Below are 8185 nucleotides of genomic sequence, written 5' to 3'. Positions count from 1 at the left end.
TTCAAGACACCTTTGGATCTTAATCACTCACTTGTTCTTTGATCAAATGGAAAACCACTGCATTAATTCCGTTTGGGCAAGTTGTCACTATGACCTTACTTGGTCTTGTTGCTTCTTGCTGGAGAGATTTTCCTCTACTCCTGTCTCTATAACTCAGGGGCTTGTACCAGTGATCGTGACCTGACTGTAAAATTCTAGTTTCTAAAAAAGCAGAATGCAAGGCTATTGGTTGGTCTAGAATGAGTTTGTCTCAAAACATGTTTTGTTAAATACATTGATTTCCTGAGCTGACCACTGACCAAAGTAATATTCTGCTGTCCCTGTCATTAGCAGCTTTAACCTGCTTTTCTATCTCCCAATCCAAGGCTGTCCCCAAAACTTCACTAGATGAACCTTAAGTCAAAATACCCAAGTTCTGAGGACTGCATCTATCTCAAAAAAGAACATGACATTCTAATTTATTTAACCCTCACTTTACAGATAATGTTGGCTCAGAATTAAACAAAAACTTAAATAGAAAACTCAATCAAACAAGTTATTCACATGAAGTCATAAACCAGCAACCATCCACCCATGAACCCACACACTCATTCAGCCCCCAAATATTACTGAGCACTTACAAAGTGCCCACGTGCAGTATTAATTGCTTGGAATGGCTCTGTGAGGAAAACAGACAAAATCCCTGCCCTTACGAAGCTCCCATTATAGTGGGGATGGAGGGAGGAGTGGGGGAACAGAGAAGGGTGCTGCCCGGCTGGTGCCAGTACCTCTGAAGGGGGTTCAGTGAAGCTGCTTCTGCAGGTGTTAAAAACACTGCAAAGTGGATTCAGCTGCTGCTACAGGAAGGAACTGCCACTGCTGGGGTGAAGATCTGTAGCTGGAGAGATGTTCACCGGAACAGGAAGCAAACTGGGAGGAGCAAGTCCCTTCCTCCTCCTCCATCCTGCAATCTCCCTCAGGCATTGTCTATGCAGAGTCTAACGGGGACCAGCTGGCAAAGCAGAAATGTAGTTTGCAGAGTCCCAGCACCAGCATTGCAAAGAATATAGGAAGGTGAGTTGGAGCTAAAATAGCTTGTAACTGGCACAATAATGAAAAGATAATTTAGGTTAGAAGATGATAAGGGCTTTGGGGGGAAGAAAAGAGCAAGGTAAAGAGGATCAGGAGAGTGTTACATTTTAAATAGGTCGATCAGGGTGGGCCTCATTGAGAAGGTGATTTTTGAGTTAAAACTTAGAGTGATGAGATGCACCCCTAATCTAACAATGGTCCTATCCAAGATGTCTTCCAGTCAGTCACTGCACTGCCAGTAATTGTCTAAGGCCAGCAAAATTCACTCCTTCAGGCCTTTCTTACCCAGATTTATATTTGAGACAGAACTGCTCCTATTTCTCACATTTCCTTTCCCAATCCTATGTAAACAGATGCTTTAAACTGAATCTCAGGGACAAAGCCCTTTCCTAAAACTGAAAAGATACCTGATCTGAGGTGGAATCACCTGGCATGACTCCATATTCCAAGAACATTCTAGAGAAAGCTTCTTCTCTGAAACAGAGACTTACCAGTTACACACACACACACAGAGGCATTCTTCAGCCTATGAGACTATTGATGCCAAGGCTGGGAATAAGCAAATTTGTGAAAGTTGTCCAATCATCTAAGAAACCATTTTAGGGGGAATTCCCTAGTGGTCCAGTGGTTAGGATTCTGTGCTCTCACTGCCAAGGGCCTGGGTTCAATCCCTGGTCAGGGAACTAAGATGCCACGAGCCGTGTGGTGCAACCAAAAAAAATTTACTAATAATAAGAGTAATGCCTCACCTTTGAGCTTTCAGAAACCATTTTAAACATTTGCATATTCCACTATGTAAAATATAAGGGCTTTTCAGATAAATAGTAAAAGCCTGGGTGGAGTGACCCACAGAACCAAGTAGCCTTGAAATACAGATTAAAACCATGAGGAGACATCACAACACTCCCATCAGAATGGCTGAATTAAAAAGACTGACGAATGTTCACAAGGACTTGGAGCAACTGGAATGCTCATCTCTTGCTGGTAGGAATATAAGGTGGTGCAACCTCTTTGGAAATCTGTTTAGCAGAATTTTCTAAAGCTAAATATATGGCTACCTTCTCATTCAGCAATACCAATCCTAAGTATACACCCAAGAGAAATGGTTGCACAAAAAGACATGTACAGAGTGTTCCTAGTAGCTTGACTTGTAATAGCCAGTGACTGGGAAAAATTCAAATTAGTCAACAGATGAACGGGCAAATAAACTGTGGCAGAGGCATATAATGGGCTGCTACTCAACAGCAATAACAACAAAACAGCCCTCTGTACGCTTGTCCATGCAGGACCCTATGGGGCCTTCCTGGGACAGACCTCCCTATGTCCTGCACCTTCCTCTTGTTTGTAGAAAAACTTTAGCCTCCTAGGCCTTCCCCAAATTCCAAAGAATAAATTTAATCAGAGAAGTGAGAAAATGCAGAAGCAAAGGGAAACAGTCAAGCAAGACAAAATAATAATAGTTTAGCCATTAAACGGAGTCAGGGACGTTTAGTTCCTCCTCAAGGGCTATAGATAATATTCTGAGCCGTGTCCGTTGAGCTGTTTTGCAGATACTGAAACCCCCACCAGATGGAAGAAGTTAACTGTATGCTATCCACAAGCATGGAGACCCCAGACCAGTTGGAACCAGAAGGCTGATGGTGTTGACTCCCAATTACCTCACTACCAACCAATCAGAAGTATGTCCACAAGCTAGTCATGCACTCCATGACCCCCGTCCCTTACCCTGTCTTTAAAAAGCCATCAAGGAGTTTGGGCCTTTTGAGCATTAGCTGCCTGGACTCCTTGCTTGGCACCCTGCAATAAATGGCACATACTCCTTCACCACAGCCGGTATCAGTAGATCAGCTTTACTACACGCGGGCAAGCAGACTCAAGTTTGGTTCCATAACACACTCAATAACTTCGATGAATCTCAAAAACAAAAATATTGTGCAAAAGGAGCCACACACAAGAGCACATACCGTATGTGCAAGAACAGGCAAAACTGATGATAATAGAAGTCAGAACTGTGGTTACCTCCAGTAGCGGGGTGGTATGGACTGGGAAGTTTTGAGGGAGCTGGCTGGGTTGCTGAAAGCATTCTCCACCTTGATCTGGGTGGTGGTCATGTGGATATGTACATATGTGAAAATCCATCAAGCATTTAGGATTAGCCTGGCTATGAACTTTGTAATCTCTGTGTTATCCCTCAATAGATAAAAGAAAAAGAGAGGAAGAGAGGGAGGCAAGCATCTTTCCTTAGGGAAGCATGGTAAGAAATCAAATAGTCTATAATCATCAGCTGACTGCTCAAAGAGAAGTATGTGCTCAAATCTATCAAATAGGACGCAGCTTCATCAATCGAGAGAAACACATCAGAACAAACCAATTATAAACCAAATTCAAGCTGCTGTAAAATCTTTGAAGGTTATTCTAGTCAGCTCCACAAACTGGACAAGTACCCTTAAAAAACCCTTTAAAATACTAAAACGTTTGTCCTGTGTTTCCTCTTATATGACAAATAGTGATGCCTTAAATCTTCCTATGGACAAATTAAAGCAAGTCCTAATCAAAAAGGCACTTAACCAAATATATACATCAATCAAAAAAGGAAACAAATAGTTCTGATATAATTTGATCAGTATTCTTTAGAATAGTAGAGGAGAGTGTGGAATTTGGCTGGCGCTCAGTGTTTGAACAAACAGTTCAAAAATTATGCTTCTCTGTCTCCACAATACAAGACAAATATCTGAAACCACCTAACCAAGTGGATGACATAAGCCAGTTCATTAACTGCAAGACATTTTTCAGACAGCTGGTCAGCTACACAAGTCCCCCACCCCTACCCCTACTGAAGGACAGTTCAGGAGATATAAAAAACATTTGATTAGTAAAGAAACAACACAATGCCCAACATCAAGGGCTATGGTAATTAGTGATAAAGCCATTTCGTGTAATTGTGTAGCACTTAAAAATCATGGAGTAGAAGTCTACTTATTGACATGGCCAATAAACACACAAAAAGATGCTCAGCTTCAATGAAAATCAAAGAAAAGTACATTTAAACCTAAAGAAATGTATTTTACAAAATTATCTGTAGTTAAAAAAAAAATCTAGTAACAACCTAAATGTCCATCCACGGGGGAATTTTTTAATAAGTTATAGTGTACCTATACTGTGGAATACTACACAGAACAAAGAGAATGAAGCAGATCTAGGTGCACTGACAAGGAAACACAACTCTTGTATATAATGAATTATTTTTAAATTTTATTTTATTGAAGTAGAATTGATTTACAATGTTGTTAATTTCTGCTGTACAGCAAAGTGACTCAGTTACACATATATATATACATTCATTTTCATATTCTTTTCCATTATGGTATCACAGGATATTGAATATAGTTCCATATGCTATACAGTAGGACCTTGTTGTTTATCTGTTCTATATATAATAGTTTGCGTCTGCTAATCCCAAACTCCCAATCCATCCCTCCTCCACCCCCCTATAATGAATTACTTTTAAAACCACAGAAGAATCTGTATAAAGAAGCTTTTCCACTTAAATTTCAATGTCTATAGATTCACAAAAGAAAAACTCCAGAAAAAAGAATGTCAACACTTCCCTCCACCAACAGATGGCAAGGACTATAGTGAAAGGTCACTTGAGACCTGCCATGGTGAACAATACAGTCCATTACTCAACTGTGTTGACATCCTTGTGCCCAAGTAATTGTTCACACATTGTCAACCCCATAATAACCAATAAGCATAACACCTGTGAGAATCTTGGAAGCACTAATAAGAGGCAAAATTACAAAAGTAACCAATGTAGAAATAACATTTACTTTGAAAGTGGTGAGAAAATGAGGAATGGAAAGTTACAGGTGCATCTGGAAGGAATTGTCACGGTGAGAACAGTTTTAAATCACAAAAAAATAAAGCATGCAATAAAGGAAAAGAGCTGTGTCTATTCAACCCAAACTAAGCAGAAAAGAAAAAAAAGAAAAGTGAGACTGATGAAATGGAAAAAGTTTCAATCTGTGGCTAAATGATCAGGATCAAATCAGCTATTGATCAACTAATTTGTCTGGAAGTAAGAAGTGGAAAGAGTTAAAGGTTAAGCCCAAATTGACATCAGCTCTTATGAACTTAAGGAGAGGGAAGGGGATGAGCCCCAGGGCTGGGAGCACCCCCTACCCCAGTTGACCCCAGGTGACAGAGGATGGCTCCTGGTGCCGGCCTCCCGCCACCAAGCAGCTCCACTGCTCTCAGTTTCCCCTCAGCTGCCTAGAGAGAAGAAACCTTGAGAGGCGGCAGTCTCCCTAAATTGATTCCCCAGCCCTGAGGATTGGAGAAAGAGGGAAGAGTAAATCATGTTTCTGTTTGCATCCTAACCCTTTTAGGGCTTTTGAATGGCCAACATCACCCCACATGAGACAGGAGGGATTCGACAAAAACTGGTTAGAACCTACTAGGCCCAAGATGGCGGAAGATTCTACTTCCAGTAGACCTCGAGCCTCATTATACACTCATTGTAATACATTAGCATAAGCCAAGTGACACACACACACAGGTGCCATGACAGTTCCGAGGTTTACCTAAAAGGCCAAAAGTGGGCGGTGGCCCAAATTCTGGAAATTCCCACCCCTTCTCCAAAATAGTTGGAATAATCCTCCCACTCATTAGCCTATGAAATTACCCAGCCCATAAAAACTAACATATTTCGGGGCGCTATCACTTTCCACAACGACCCTATGCCCTGGGACGAGTTTCCCTTCTCAGAAGGACAGCATTCTGTCTATGGAATGTGTACCTCTCTAAATAAACTTGCTTTCACTTTACTATGGCTCGGTCTTGAATTCTTACTTGTGCAAAGCCAAGGACCCTCACTTGGCAGCCTACCCCATCCCTATCGGTCACTTGCCCGAGACCTGGGACATGACCATCCTCTCGTGCCCCATTTTCCTGCAACACATAGGCACCTGCCCTGGAGGAAGGTGAAGATTTGTTCTAAGACACTGGGGGGGTGTGGGGGTGGGCAGGGAAGCAAGGCAGACCCATAAACCAAACCAAACGAGCCCTAGTCAAACAGGCAGTTATCCAAGTATATATACGAATCCAAAAACGGAAGCAAAATCATTTTTCTCCAGACCCACTCCCACCCCCTCCGCAGGCCTCACTTCGCATGTGCCCCCCTCCACTTAGCTCAGAAAAGTATCTGGAACAACAGTGATTCATCTTAACACACAAATATAGAAGGAAACATAATTAACTGCAAATACTATGGCAAATACTAGGCCCACATATAAAAATTGAATATCACTCGAAATTCAGGCTTGAAATTATCACCCTTGGTCACCCATGGGGCAGGCAGGGAGCCTTCAGGTCCTGGGTTCTCAGCTTTGTGCCCTGTTTCCAGCTCTCTTCCCCCACCCCCCCCCCCTCCATGGGGCTTCCTTAATTTCCCAAAAGTCTGACCTCATCTTGAGAGCCCATTCACTTACCTATCACATACAAGAGGGCCCTTCCACATCATTTTCCATTTACTAGAATTTTCTTTTCACCATTTTTTCCCCCTCAGGAGGAACTTTTCCCTCCTTCTTGGAAAAAGAAAAAATTCCTCTCAGTCAAGAGGTCAGTGACCATGACGTCCAGAAATGGTCCCCAATAAAGAGATTCATGGGTGAACAGGAATCTCTAAGGATTGCCACAATAACACCCAGGGGCTTCCTTCTAAGGCTTGTGTGCACAAATGTGGTCCCATCAACAGAGAGACTGTGGTCCAACACTGACACGTGTGAAGGAGGAGGATGCCAGCTGCCTCCTTTCTGGGGTTCCTGGCCCCCTCTTGTATCTCTTCGAGGGCTGCCAGGAGGTGGCGTCTCCCATGTTCTCTGCCGACAGCCAACCACTCCGGACTGCACATCTTGTTGCCCCTCTTGGACCAAAGCCCCCCGTCTGCAGGCCCCACTGTGTCCTCAAACGCCGCCCAAACCAATGCTGTCCAAGTCACCGGTCCATCGGTCCTTGTCACATTGGCCTGGACACCAGCACACCTCTGACTCGCCGCTCATGCGTCCATAGCTTTGAGCTTCCCGGGCCATTGCCAATTCCTCAGCAACTGTCAAAGATAAACAAAGCTGGACATGAGTTCAAACGGCAAAAACAGATTTTCTTCAGTAACTACCGACAGTAGGTGTATTGCTGAGCTCCACGCACTTTGCACTTTGCGCAGAGGTGACTAGGGCATTTTAAAGGGAGAACGAGGGAGTAGGGAGGGGAGAGACTGGGAGACTGGAGGCCCTAGCCTTCCTGATGAGTGCCTTTCAAAGGGATGACTCTCAGGTCCTTGGAAAAGACACTCCTGAGTTGTAGGAGTTACATACACATCTCAAAGGGACAGAAGGAGAATAAGCCTTCAGAGACCTAGGTCAGGCATTGGCTAAAACAAACAGCAAATTCTTTTGACAGCCCTGAGCTTTTCCAGACAGGAAGGAACTCAAAAGCGGGTTCTGAGGTCTCTGGGACACAGCCTTAGGCTGCTAGAAGCCATGCTAGGGTTGGTCGCGTCTCTTAGTGTAGGGGTTTGGATGCAGTCATCATGTGCCAAGAGTTCTTGCATTTCTCCTTACCTATCACCCAGATCCACACCCTTGGGCTCCTGACCTTGCTGCTGCTACCTGCCCACCTGCCACCCACCTCAACTCCTGTCCACAAGCTGCCGACAGCACCACCCCAAATGCCACTTCTGCCACCCACCTCAATTCCTGTCCACAAGCTGCCGACAGCACCACCCCAAATGCCACTTGGACACCTGACTCTGCAGCCCGCTTATCACCTGCTGGCAGGGGAAGGACTCAACTTTCTCTCTGCTTGGGTTTCTGGTCCCGCAACTCTCAGCTTTTACACCAGGAGCATTTTCCTTCCCCGGTGGAACCATGAGCCACCAGCAAGCGTTCCAGCTACTGCCTCACCCTGTGTGGAGGAGCCACCGCCCACACCTGTCCAAGGCCCCATAGCTGAGCCTGGCATGGCCACGTTCCTTCTTCCCTATTGTCGCCTCTCCCGGTGAACACAATTCCACCTACAAGTGAGCTGATGTGGATCCTTTAACCCCCTACCCAGTCTA

Source organism: Phocoena phocoena, chromosome 1 (assembly GCF_963924675.1).
Source record: "Phocoena phocoena chromosome 1, mPhoPho1.1, whole genome shotgun sequence".
NCBI lineage: Eukaryota > Metazoa > Chordata > Mammalia > Artiodactyla > Phocoenidae > Phocoena > Phocoena phocoena.
Note: the sequence above shows the minus strand (reverse complement) of the source record.